General features: G+C 48.4%; 1 protein-coding gene across 1 annotated transcript in view; it reads left to right on the top strand.

Moving 5' to 3' along the window:
• Positions 1–12,683, top strand: part of LMF1 (lipase maturation factor 1) — a 216,381-nt gene that overhangs the window by 21,831 nt on the left and 181,867 nt on the right. The gene's annotated exons all lie outside the window — the stretch shown is intronic.

The following is a 12,683-nucleotide window of genomic DNA, read 5'->3' on the forward strand; positions in this document are numbered from 1 at the left end:
GTCCTCCAGAGGGACTGGTTGGCCCCTGTGTGAGACTAGATACTGGTCTAGATGAACCACTGGTCTGATCCAGCACGGCTCTTTTTATGTTCTTACTATCAGGGGAGGCCTCTGTCTCTCTGCTCTGTTGCTGGCCCTCCAGAGGAACTGGTTGGCCACTGTGTGAGACAGGAGGCTGGACTAGATGGACCCTCCCTGGTCTGATCCAGCTGGGCTCTTCTGAGGTTCTCCTCAGGGGAAGGCCTCAGCCTCTCTGCTCTGTTGCTGGCCCTCCAGAGGAACTGGTTGGCCACTGTGTGAGACAGGAGGCTGGACTAGATGGACCCTCCCTGGTCTGATCCAGCTGGGCTCTCCTGATGTTCTTCTCAGGGGAAGGCCTCAGCCTCTCTGCCCTGTTGTTGGCCCTCCAGAGGAACTGGCTGGCCACTGTGTGAGACAGGAGGCTGGACTAGATGGACCCTCCCTGGTCTGATCCGGCTGGGCTCTCCTAATGTTCTTCTCAGGGGAAGGCCTCAGCCTCTATACCCTGTTGTTGGCCCTCCAGAGGAACTGGTTGGCTGCTGTGTGAGACAGGGTGCTGGACTAGATGGACCCTCACTGGCCTGATCCAGCAGGGCTCTTCTGAGGTTCTTCTCAGGGGAAAGTCTCAGCCTCTATATCCTGTTCCTGGCCCTCCAGAGGAACTGGTTGGCCACTGTGTGAGACAGGAGGCTGGACTAGATGGATCCTCAGTGGTCTGATTGAGCAGGGCTCTTCTGATGTTCTTAAGTCTGTTTTCCCCTATATAGCTGAATTTCTTGGTTTGGGGGGTGTTCTGCTTTATTTTAACTTCAAATAATTTACAGCAAGATGACTAAGCATTGCCTAGTTCACCGCAGGGCGCGATAATCTGACCCAGTGGCCCCCAACCTTTTTGAGCCTCTTTGGGATTCCAGCACACTGTGGTGGGTGCATCCACAAAATGGCCGTCGTGGGAAGCAGGGTCAGCAACAAAATGGCTCTGGCGGAAAGGGAAGCCTGCACACTGGGCGGCAGGGAGCCTAAGGGCATTGGAGAAGAGGGGAAATCTTTAAAAAATACACCAAGGAAGAGGAGTGGGGAAAGAAATTAAAACCAGTATTATGGTTGCAGCGGCGGCTGAAACAACATTATTTTAATACTCCCAGCCAATTGGATCTCCAGTGCCCTGCTGGGTAGGAACCCCACTTGGTCACACCCACTTTCTAAAAACACTTGGGCACCAGGAATGGCATCGGTGGGCGCAACTAGGGCTTTTTTTGTAGCAGGAACTTCTTTTGCATATTAGGCCACAAACTCCTGATGTAGCCAATCCTCCTGGATCTTACAGTAGGCCCTGTACTAAGAGCCCATGTAAGCTCTTGGAGGACTGGCTACATAAGAGGGGTGTGGCCTAATATGCAAAGGAGTTCCTGCTCCAAAAATAGCCCTGGGCTGCAGTGGGAGGACTTCTAGTGTCCTGGCCCCACTGGTGCACCTCCTGAGGGCACCTGGTTTTTTTGGCCAATCTGTGACAGAGTGTTGGACCGGATGGGCCACTGGCCTAATTCAACATGGCCTTTCTTATGTTCTTATGCCCAAAGGTGCCATGTTGGGGATCCCAGGTCTAACCTTTCTAAGTCACTACCTGTAGCCCTTGCGGTAAGATTCTCATTAGAAGTGAACCAGGCTCTGTAACACACCTATCAGATCTTCAAGCGCATGTGCTTGGTTTTGGTTTGGCCAACACAGTTTGGTGTAGTGGTGAAGTGCACGGACTCTTATCTGGGAGAACCAGGTTTGATTCCCCACTCCTCCGCTTGCAGCTGCCGGAATGGCCTTGAGATAGCCATAGTTCTTGTAGGAGTTGTCTTTGAAAGGGCAGCTGCTGTGAAAGCTCTCTCAGCCCCACCCACTTCACAGGGTGCCTGTTGTGGGGGAAGAAGTTCCAGAAGATTGTAAGCCGCTCTGAGTCTCTGATTCAGAGAGAAGAACGGGGTATAAATATGCAATTCTTCATCATTGTCGTCGTCGTCTTCTTCTTCTTCTTCTTCTTCTTCTTCTTCTTCTTCTTCTTCTTCTTCTTCTTCTTCTTCTTCTTCTTCTTCTTCTTCTTCTTCTTCTTCTTCTTCTTCTTCTTCTTCTTCTTCTTCTTCTTCTTCCAGCTGCTGGAATGGCCTTGAGTTATCCATACCTCTTGCAGAGTTGTCCTTGAAAGGGTAGCTTCTGTGAAAGCTCTCTCAGCCCCACTCACCTCACAGGGTGTCTGTTGTGGGGGAAGAAGATGAAGGAGATTGTAAGCCGCTCTGAGTCTCTGATTCAGAGAGAAGAGCAGGGTATAAATCTGCAATTCTTCTTCGCACCAGGGGCCGGCTGGTATCCCCACAACCTCTTTTGCTCAGGTTAGAGAGCCGCTCACCTTTTCCTTCCATCAAGATGTCAGGAGGCTGCAATATTTGCTGCTTCCCCCCTCTCCCTTGATTGAGTCCCTCAAAAAAATGGGGAGGGACCGGCCGTCTCCTGATCCGGAGGAAGTCTGAGAGGCCGGCTAATCAAAGGCTTTGCACACAGCAGGATTCCCTTTCTCTTCCTTCTGTTTTTGGACGAGATGACTCCTTCTGTCGAATGCGCCCTGGTTTTGTTTTGTTTTTTTGCAAATGGACGAGGAATGCAGGAAACCCACAATATTTGTCTTGCATTATGGCCCTGGAACAGTGACATTTTGTCATCCTTTATCTGTTGTTGTCAAAAGGCATTTAAATATCGCTGAGTTTAGAAACTTCCCATCTTCAGGGGCTGGTGAGCATTGACTTCAAAGAGCAATCTGAAGAAATTCCTGGAGGGATCTTTTGCACACACTGAGAGCTTCCCGTTCCATTGCCGGAAGTATAGTTCAGCTTCTTCTTTAGAAAGGAAAAGAAATAAAAGGCGTCTTTGAGTAGGCTGTTCTTTCAAACAAAATCTGTCATTATGTGTAGTGTCTTAAAAGTCTCATAATAAAACACAGGGGAAATCAGTGAGTTAGTATATACTTGTCTAACATTGCATAAGCATTGTGTGCAAATCATTATTTTATTTTGATGGCTGCTTGGTTTTATCCTTTTTGTGTTCTTTTTCTCCCTTCAGGTTTTTTTTTGGGGGGGGGATGTTGCGGGCGAGGACAGTAAAAAATCTTGGATTCAGAAGCGTTAGAAGAAATCCCTTGTTGCCAAAGTTCCTAATTTTGTAGACCCTCGAGAGGGCAGAGGGTGAAAAAAACCCGACCCTGCAGTGTTACTCCAAGTCACAGAGCACTTTTGAAAAAGCCATTTGCTGTTCAGCATTGGAGGAAGGTTTTGGGAGTGGGGAAGAGTTTGTGGCCCTTTGGAGTACCCAGGACTCATTTGTGCAGTTTTGGGGATCCTGCCCTACGCTTCTGCAGGAGCGTTTCTTAGGGATGACTTTTTGACCCCCCCCCTCGAAACTCGTATCTTCTCAGTTAAAAGTTTCCATAGAATGGTCAGATTAATTTTTAAAGCAAGAATTGCATTGGGTGAAGCTTGCTAGAAAGATCTTTTTTTCGTGTATGCCAGACACTTTACAAAGAACCAGATTACAGGGGGGTTCCTTCTTGGCAACAAATGCGGGGGACTCTGTGGTTGTCGCGGAGTGCTGTGTGTGTGGGTGTGATGTACAGATACACCTGGCACAGGAGCTGCCTCAAGTCGTGTGCAAACTGCACTGGCCTTGAGCGATGGGCGTTAGCCATCGTTGATCACCATTTTTAGCAGTTAGATCCCAGCAGGCAGCCGTGTTGGTCTGAGGCAATAGAACAAAGCAGTAGACGAGGAGCACCTTTAAGACCAACTGAGTTTTATTCAGAATGTAAGCTTTTGTATGCTCTTAAGCAGACTTCATCAGACAAGTCCCTCCTGGGTTTGTGTGGGTTAGGGAGTGGGGCTCCTTTATGCAAATGCTTGTTGGGCTCCTTGCCAGCCCTTTGGAGAGGCTCAGTGGCAGAGCATCTGCTTGGCACACAGAAGGTCCCAGGTTCAGTCCCTGGCATCTTCAGTGGAAAGAGGCCCAGGCAGTAGGTGATGGGAAAGAGCTTTCTCTGCCTGAGACCCCGGAGACCCGCCGCCAGTCAGAGCGGGCGATACTCATCTTGCAAGACTAATAGTTGGATAAAGCCACTTTGCCGTCAGTTTCCTTTGATCCGTTTTTTGAGGGGCTTTGTGGAGACGTTTCGAGCATCCTCTGGACCGGATGCAACTGCTTGGCATCTCCCCTCAGGACAGAACACCTCCCTCCCCCCCTACACTGGCCTGCAAATGGCCTCTGTCGCCCTCCAGGTTGCGAATTCTTCTCAGCGATGTTATAGCCGAGGAGCGGAGCCTAAATGAATTTGTCACGCCCGACCGCCCTTGGGTTGCTCTCCGTGGTCTCCCATGGCCCAGTTTCCTCCTTATTCCATCTTCCTTGGAGAAAGGGAGAGAGAGAAGAGACCCTCTTCTATCCCAGGGGTGAAGTTTTAATAAGGAGCACCTGTTTCCAGGGCTGCCTGGCAGCTGTTTGGAGCATTCAACTGTTTCCTGGCTGGGTTGGGTCATGAGAAAAACTACTACCTAGAACTGTGAGTGGCGTGTATGGGGGAATTTCTCCTGTCTGCTCTCTAGCTCTTGTTCCTTTCTTCTTCTTCCTCCTCCTCTTTTTCCTCTTCCTCCTCTTCCTCCTCCTCCCCTTCCTCTTCTTCCTCCTTCTCCTCCTCTTCTCCTCCTGTAGTCCGTTGCTATAGATTCCGTAAGGGGTGTGGCCAGTAAAGTCCCAGTAAGGGCTGAGGGAGAACCATGTCTGTTGCTCCAAGGAAGACTGGCATAAATTTGCAATAGCTTGTTGGCTTGTGATCCTTTCCATGTGCCGCCTGCCTCCTCTCCTCTCGATCCGAATTCATCTTGTAAGGTCATTGGGGCAGGAACCTCGCCATCTGGCTTTTTTGGAAAACTTTATAAAAGCCCCGAGCGCTCCAGGGGCCGAGGCTTAAACCGAAAGTCCCGGGAACCTTGGAAATCTCTGCCCCCTAAGCGCCTGGAAGTCCTGTTTGTATATTAGTCAGTGTGGGGGTGCGTTTTAATTTTATTTGTGGAAGCAGGACAAATGAGCTGTGGATTATTCCCCTTGTTTGTGGAGGATTGGGGAACCTTTCCCCCCCCCCTCCCCTTCAGCCTTATTAAATCTATTTTTCAAACTGTCAGTTAGCTGGCCCTTCGCGGCAGAGTCGGATGTTTATGTGGCCCCGGACGCTCCGGCGTTTTGCTCGCCATTGCAAGAGCACTTCTCGCCAGCCGTTGTGAATTAAGGACTCCCGGCGACCTTTCGCCCTCCCCGCTCTTAAATTCATGCTTTAAAAACAGCTTAATGAGGGGTTTACTGGTCCAATTGAAACTTTTTATTAAAACCTATTAGTGTGCCGGGGTAGCCTGCATGAGGGATACAATTAGCCCAGAGCGACCCCCGGTCTCATGCGCGGCTGGCCTCCAGCCATGCCTGGCTTGCGTTAAACTGTTTCCAGACTCGCCTTCACCCTAAACATCGGTGTTTGCATGGGATTCATATCCTCTGGCTTAATTTCTTAGCTTTGTCTCATTTTGTTTCCCTGCTCACCCTCCAACCCCCACCTCCAGTTGCCTGAAAACATTTGGCTCTTAATCTAATTAGACCGGGCAATAAGGAGCCGCTTCCTAGGACTGTGGTCTGACGTGGCGAGTCGAAGGGGGACTTATCCCCCACTCGCCTCCGTGGGCCCATGGTCATATGAACATATGTAGTATGTGTTTGCATTGTTTTCCTGGCTTTGGTTCAATGAACATATGAAGCTGCCTTATACTGAATCAGAACCTCGCCCCATCAAAGTCAGTATTGTCTTCTCAGACTGGCAGCGGCTCTCTAGGGTCTCAAGCTGAGAATTTTCACGCCTACTTGCCTGGACCCTTTTTTTGGAGATGCCAGGGATTGAACCTGGAACCTTCTGCTTACCAAGCAGATGCTCTACCACTGAGCCACCGTCCCTCCCTCTCGAGCTCAGAGGTGCCCAAACTTTTTGAGCCTGCAGGCCCATTTGGAATTCTGACACGGGCCTGGCAACAAAATGGCTGCCGCAAAATGGCTGCCGCAAAATGGCTGCCGCAGGAGGCGGAGCCAGCCACAAAAGTGATTGCCGCAGCTTAACTTCAGCGACACAGCGGTGATCCTTGTGCCGGGGTGGCAACTGCTACCAAAGCCCCATTTAGAAAATTTGTTGGGATACAAAGTAGTGGAGTAAATGCAACGCACAGGTTTGTATTAGCTTTAAAAGAAAAGTTTTATTTGCTAATGAGGGAGAGGTTTGCTGGGCGTTTAGAGACAAAACAGCAACAAATCAACCTCCTGACTGGATGCTCTAACCTACATCTTTACTCAAAGGCTTCTAAAAATGTGTGAGAACAGACTAGAGCAGGGATGGCCAGACTTTTCACACATCTTGTGTGGCTCTCAAAGCCCCCCCCCCCACCTCATTGGTTGGCAGCTTCGATAGTGCATTTAAAGTTGTTTTCTTTCCACCCTTCTCCATCTTCCTTCCTCCCTCCCTCCTCTGATGTTCATGTCTTGCGGCTCTCAAACATCTGATGTTTATTCTGTGTAGCTCTTACATTAAGCAAGTTTGGCCACCCCAACTCACTCCATCCCCAGTGTATTGATCGCCCGATTGGAGAATTAATTCTGCATGTTGTCCCCTTGCTCTGTGGCAAATACACGCAGGCCCTACCATTGAGTCTCTAAACTTAATTTGCTACGACATCAGTGTGCGTAAACAGACATGTTTTATTCTTTCATGACTTCAGGCAGGGAACTTGCAAATCCCAACAGAAATCAACACAGCCAATCAAATCTCCAGTGGCCAATCGGAAGCCTTGATCGGCAAAAGCCATGCCTGGTCTCACCCACTTCCTAAAACAACTTGGTGGGTGTCAGAAAAGGTACAATGACTACAGATGCTGCGCTGGGGGCCTCTAGGCTCAACACAATCTCAGTCAACCATTTTCTTGCTCAGTCGATCTACCTCCTTCAGTTGTACCGTACAAGGCAGTTATGAATGCATGGAGAAATACTGGCAGGGACTGTGAGGAGCTAAGGAGGACAGGGGCTGAAGCTACTCCTCTTTTGCTTATACCTTTACCTTATACCTTGCTAATAGCCACTGATGGACCACGTTGCTCCATATGTTTTTCCAATCCCCTCTTGAAGATGGCTATGCTTGTAGCTGCCACCACCTCCTGTGGCAGTGAATTCCACATGTTAATCACCCTTTGGGTGAAGAAGTACTTCCTTTTATCTGTTCTAACCCGACTGCTCAGCAATTTCATTGAATGCCTACGAGTTCTCGAATTGTGAGAAAGGGAGAAAAGGACTCCTTTCTCTACCGTCTCTATCCCATGCATAATCTTGTAAACCTCTATCATGACACCCTGCAGTCGACGTTTCTCCAAGCTAAAGATCCCCAAGCGTTTTAACCTTTCTTCATAGGGAAAGTGTTCCAACCCTTGAATCATTCCAGTTGCCCTTTTCTGCACTTTCTCCAATGTTATAATATCTTTTTTGAGGTGCAGTGACCAGAATTGTACACATTACTCCAAATGAGGCCGCACCGTCGATTTATACAGGGGCATTATGATACTGGCTGATTTGTTTTCAATTCCCTTCCTTTAGCCTTTTGGCTAAAGAAATCCGTGCAATTCTGTGCTTTGAAAATAGTAAGAAGGTGATTAATTGGAAACTACGCTGCCATGTACCGAATCTCCTGAAGAGAAACTAGATTAAAAATGACCGCCCTGAGGTCCCTGTTGCCAAAGGTATGTCGAAATTAAAATTGAACTGTACACAATAGTGGGGGGAAGGGTACAACAAGATTTGGGAAATTTTCTCTTGCCTCCCCCACCCCCTCCTGCCGGCCCTCGGAAGCCACGCACGAGATTATCCAGAACTGATATCCGCTCGGAAGTCAATCATTTATGAAACAAGCAAGCTGATCTGCCTCAAAGCCACCGACACCCACTTATCACTAAGTATAAAATCTCAAGCGTGAAATGGTTGTTTCCAATGTGGGGCGGGGTGTGTGTAGCAGGGTATGGAAATCTTTAAATTGGGAGCTCAAGAACGGGAAAGCGCTCCCACCACCCAGATGTGTCGGCACCCACGGTTTGTCTGTTAGCGTAAACATAAGTTAAGACCAGGGGTGTCAAACTCATTTGTTACGAGGGCTGGATCTGACATAAATGAGACCTTGAGGGGCCGAGCTATGTCAGGTTGGGCCATGTGTGCACCTATTTAAGTCTAGGTAGCTGAGTTATAAATTTTATAAACAACACAGAGAAACACAAATATATTCTTTAAGAAACTTAAAACATGCTTAGCACGTGGTCTTAAGGATGCTTTCTTTGTATTTCTCCCAATGGGATCCAGGGAACTGGGCAAAGGAAGCTCTGGCTCTTTCCTTCCTTCGCTAGGGGACTGGAAGGGAGGGGAGCCTCAGCCAATGGAGAAAATAGAGGTTTTGCTCTGTAGCTCCTGAGCAATTGATCAAGCCTTGCAAAGCAAGCTGAGATGCAAAAAAGAAGCAAGAGAGAGGGAGAAAGAAGCAGATGACAGCCAGTTGCTCAGGGGCCTGATAGGAGCCCTCCGGGGGCCTGATTCAGGCCCCGAACTACATGTTCGACACCCCTCAGTTAGACCTCAGTCAGATCTGTGGGCTGGTCAATCAGGCCTTCTTTGCTGCACTTATTCGAAGTGGAGAATTGCGCCGGGTGAGGGGGAATACGTACAAAAAAAGATCTTGGGAAAGTTTTGAGAAGCAATCTCTCCTGCCGCTGCGCCACCTCCTTCATTTCCACCGGCTTTTTGCAGAGATGTACTTTGCCCCTTGAAATGTAAGCATAATTGCCGCAATCAGACCTAGCACTTTGCGGTAATTGTTTTAATGGTAGGTTTCACTCCTGATATATGTTCCCCCCCTTTCCTTTTTTTCATTTTTAAACAAGGACTTGGCACCCGTGCAGCAAGGCAAAAAAAAAAACAAATCTTGACGGTTCATCTTCCGCAAGACAGGGCTGCTGCCTTCTCAAAACGTGGGATGACAGTTCTCGCACTCCGCCGTGACTTGTCGGACAAGCGTCCGTCGCTGCAAATCTTCCTGCCTCGCGGGGCTGTTGTAGTAAATACAGTGGTGTACATTGTGTTGATTGTGCTGGAACATTTTAAAAGAGCTAAGTGGTATTGTTTTATTCACAGAGCCCGTGGTAGGTTGCGTTTGGACTTTTGGATTTCACTTATTCCTTTTGTCCTCCTTTTGAGTTTCCCTAAGCTTAGTTCAGACATGGAAGTTGTAGAGTCTGAAGGTGGTAGAATAGACTGAACCCACACACTCATGTGTACACACACATGTGCACACACACATACATACCCCTCAATATATCTGAGGAAGTGTGCATGCACATGAAAGCTCTTATCTCAAATAAAACTTTGTTGGCCCCACTGAGGGACCTCCTGATGGTTTCGGCTGCTGGGTGACACAGAGTGTTGGACTGGATGGGCCATTGGCCTGATCCAACATGGCTTCTCTTATGTTCTTATGTGACACAGAGTGTTGGACTGGATGGGTCATTGGCCTGATCCAACATGGCTTCTCTTATGATCTTATGTGACAGAGTGTTAGACTGGATGGGCCATTGGCCTGATCCAACATGGCTTCTCTTATGATCTTATGTGACAGAGTGTTGGACTGGATGGGCCATTGGCCTGATCCAACATGGCTTCTCTTATGTTCTGGGGCAGTGATGCTCTGACTTCTTTGTGCTTGCGGTGGGGGGGGGGGACAGTGGATGGACTTCTGGAGTTCTGGCCCTACTGGTGGGATTCCTGATGGCCCCTGGGTTTCGACCACTGTGTGGCGCAGAATGTTGGACTGGGTGGGCCATTGGCCTGATTCAACATGGCTTCTCTTATGTTCTTATGTGACACAGAGTGTTGGACTGGAGGGGCCATTGGCCTGATCTAATATGGGTTCTCTGATGTTCTTATGTGACACAGAGTGTTGGACTGGAGGGGCCATTGGCCTGATCCAACATGGCTTCTCTTATGTTCTTATGTGACACAGAGTGTTGGACTGGATGGGTCATTGGCCTGATCCAACATGGCTTCTCTTATGATCTTATGTGACAGAGTGTTAGACTGGATGGGCCATTGGCCTGATCCAACATGGCTTCTCTTATGATCTTATGTGACAGAGTGTTGGACTGGATGGGCCATTGGCCTGATCCAACATGGCTTCTCTTATGTTCTGGGGCAGTGATGCTCTGACTTCTTTGTGCTTGCGGTGGGGGGGGGGGACAGTGGATGGACTTCTGGAGTTCTGGCCCTACTGGTGGGATTCCTGATGGCCCCTGGGTTTCGACCACTGTGTGGCGCAGAATGTTGGACTGGGTGGGCCATTGGCCTGATTCAACATGGCTTCTCTTATGTTCTTATGTGACACAGAGTGTTGGACTGGAGGGGCCATTGGCCTGATCTAATATGGGTTCTCTGATGTTCTTATGTGACACAGAGTGTTGGACTGGAGGGGCCATTGGCCTGATCCAACAGGGCTTCTCTTATGTGACACAGAGTGATGGACTGGATAGGCCATTGGCCTGATCCAACATGGCTTCTCTTATGTTCTTATGTGACACAGAGTGTTGGACTGGATGGGCCATTGGCCTGATCCAACAGGGCTTCTCTTATGTTCTTATGTGACACAGAGTGTTGGACTGGATGGGCCATTGGCCTGATCCAACATGGCTTCTCTTATGTTCTTATGTGACACAGAGTGTTGGACTGGATGGGCCATTGGCCTGATCCAACATGGCTTCTCTTATGTTCTTATGTGATACAGAGTGTTGGACTGGATGGGCCATTGGCCTGATCCAACAGGGCTTCTCTTATGTTCTTATGTGACACAGAGTGTTGGACTGGATGGGCCATTGGTCTGATTCAACATGGCTTCTCTTATGTTCTTAAGATGCCACTGAACTCTAACTCTCTCTCTCTCACACACACACACACACACACACCCTGCATACATATATATACATGTATTGCAAGACTTTGAGAGGCTATTTTGAAGCTGCAGAAATGTATAGTCCTTATAACCTGTTTCTAAGACTAGAAATGACAATTTATGGTTTAGCTCACTCCTCCATATGTTAAATATTTGGAATAATATTGATGCCGAAGAGGCCGGGTTGCTAGGTCCAATTTCCGCCGAAGGGAAGCCCGTCCGTATTTACTTAAAGGCAGCAGAGCCGTTCAAGGTCATTATTGGGGTTGTTTTCCTCCGGACGGCCCAACGACACCTGTATGGTTTTAAGCAATGGAAGCCATCTGTGTGTGGAGGAAGTTGCGTTACCGTGGTGACAGAGCACTAACAGACACTGTGACAAAAGCTAAATGAACTTGGGGGTCATTGAAGTGGGTGTGCGGGTCAGGGCTTATTCTGTCCAAGGAGATTTGAGGGGGGGGGGCATGCATATGAGCTAAAACTTCACTCCCAAACTTGTTCTCTCTTTCTTCTTTCTCCTCTTAAAAAAATTAAAACCGAGATCCCCGTCTCCTGCCCAAAGTTATAAAGCAAGCCAAATAACTGGTGAGTTCTTTTGACACTTTCATAGTACCCGGTCGCCCTGCTGGATTAGATCCAAGGCTGGAAAATGGGTTCCCCCTAAGCTGAGTTAGTGTGAGCTAGCTCACAGTTTTTTAGCCTCCGACTCCCGCATTTTTGTTTTTGCTCAGGAAAAATGGCCCCAGAGCACACTAATTAATGCAGTAGCTCACAACTTTTAATGCCAGTAAATCATGAAGTAGAATTTTTGCTCGCAAGACTCCGCAGCTTAGAAGAAATATTGGTCTGTATTCTGATATTAAACCAGCATCTGGTACTCAAAGCAGTATTGAGCTATTCTGGTGCATAACCATTGTTCCCCCACGATTTTGGCTAATTCTTTCGTCAAGGCATCTGTAGGTAATAGGCTTTGCTGCATCTTGTGGCAAGAAGAGCTCCGTCTTACAGGCCCTTCGAATCTTTGATAAGCCCCGCAGGGCCTGGGTGGCCCTGGCCCTCGTTGAAGCCAACCAGGTATCCTTAGGACCAGGGACTACGAGGAGATGTTGAGCAGCAGACCTTAGAGCCCAGGGGGTTCATATGGGGAGAAATGGTCCCGAAAATATGCAGGCCCCTGGCCTTTTGTGCTTCCAGCAGACATAGCCATCACCCCGGATTGGGAGGTGATCCTTGCTGAAAGTGCATTACTTCTGCAGCAGCAAAATGGGTTTGGAAAGCTGCTTGGGTTTTTTTGTTTTGTTTTGTTTCACGCATTATTTCCGCCTCCCAGCCTTTGCTCCATCTTCCGGCCTTCTGTTCTCCTTATTCCACGAGGTTAAAACTGTGGGCGTCGAGGTCCCATTAGTCATTTCTGATCATGGCCGAAACTTTCGCTTGGGGGAAGAAAAAAAAAAAAAAAGGAATTCACTCTGGCGAAAACAGATTAAAAGATTTATGCTGATAGAAATTCAGCATATCTTTTGGGAGGGTAACCGAGATCTTCTGAGGATTTGTGTTCCTGGAATGGAAACCCAGGAAGCTT

This window comes from Heteronotia binoei, chromosome 20, assembly GCF_032191835.1.
Source record: "Heteronotia binoei isolate CCM8104 ecotype False Entrance Well chromosome 20, APGP_CSIRO_Hbin_v1, whole genome shotgun sequence".
Taxonomy (NCBI): domain Eukaryota; kingdom Metazoa; phylum Chordata; class Lepidosauria; order Squamata; family Gekkonidae; genus Heteronotia; species Heteronotia binoei.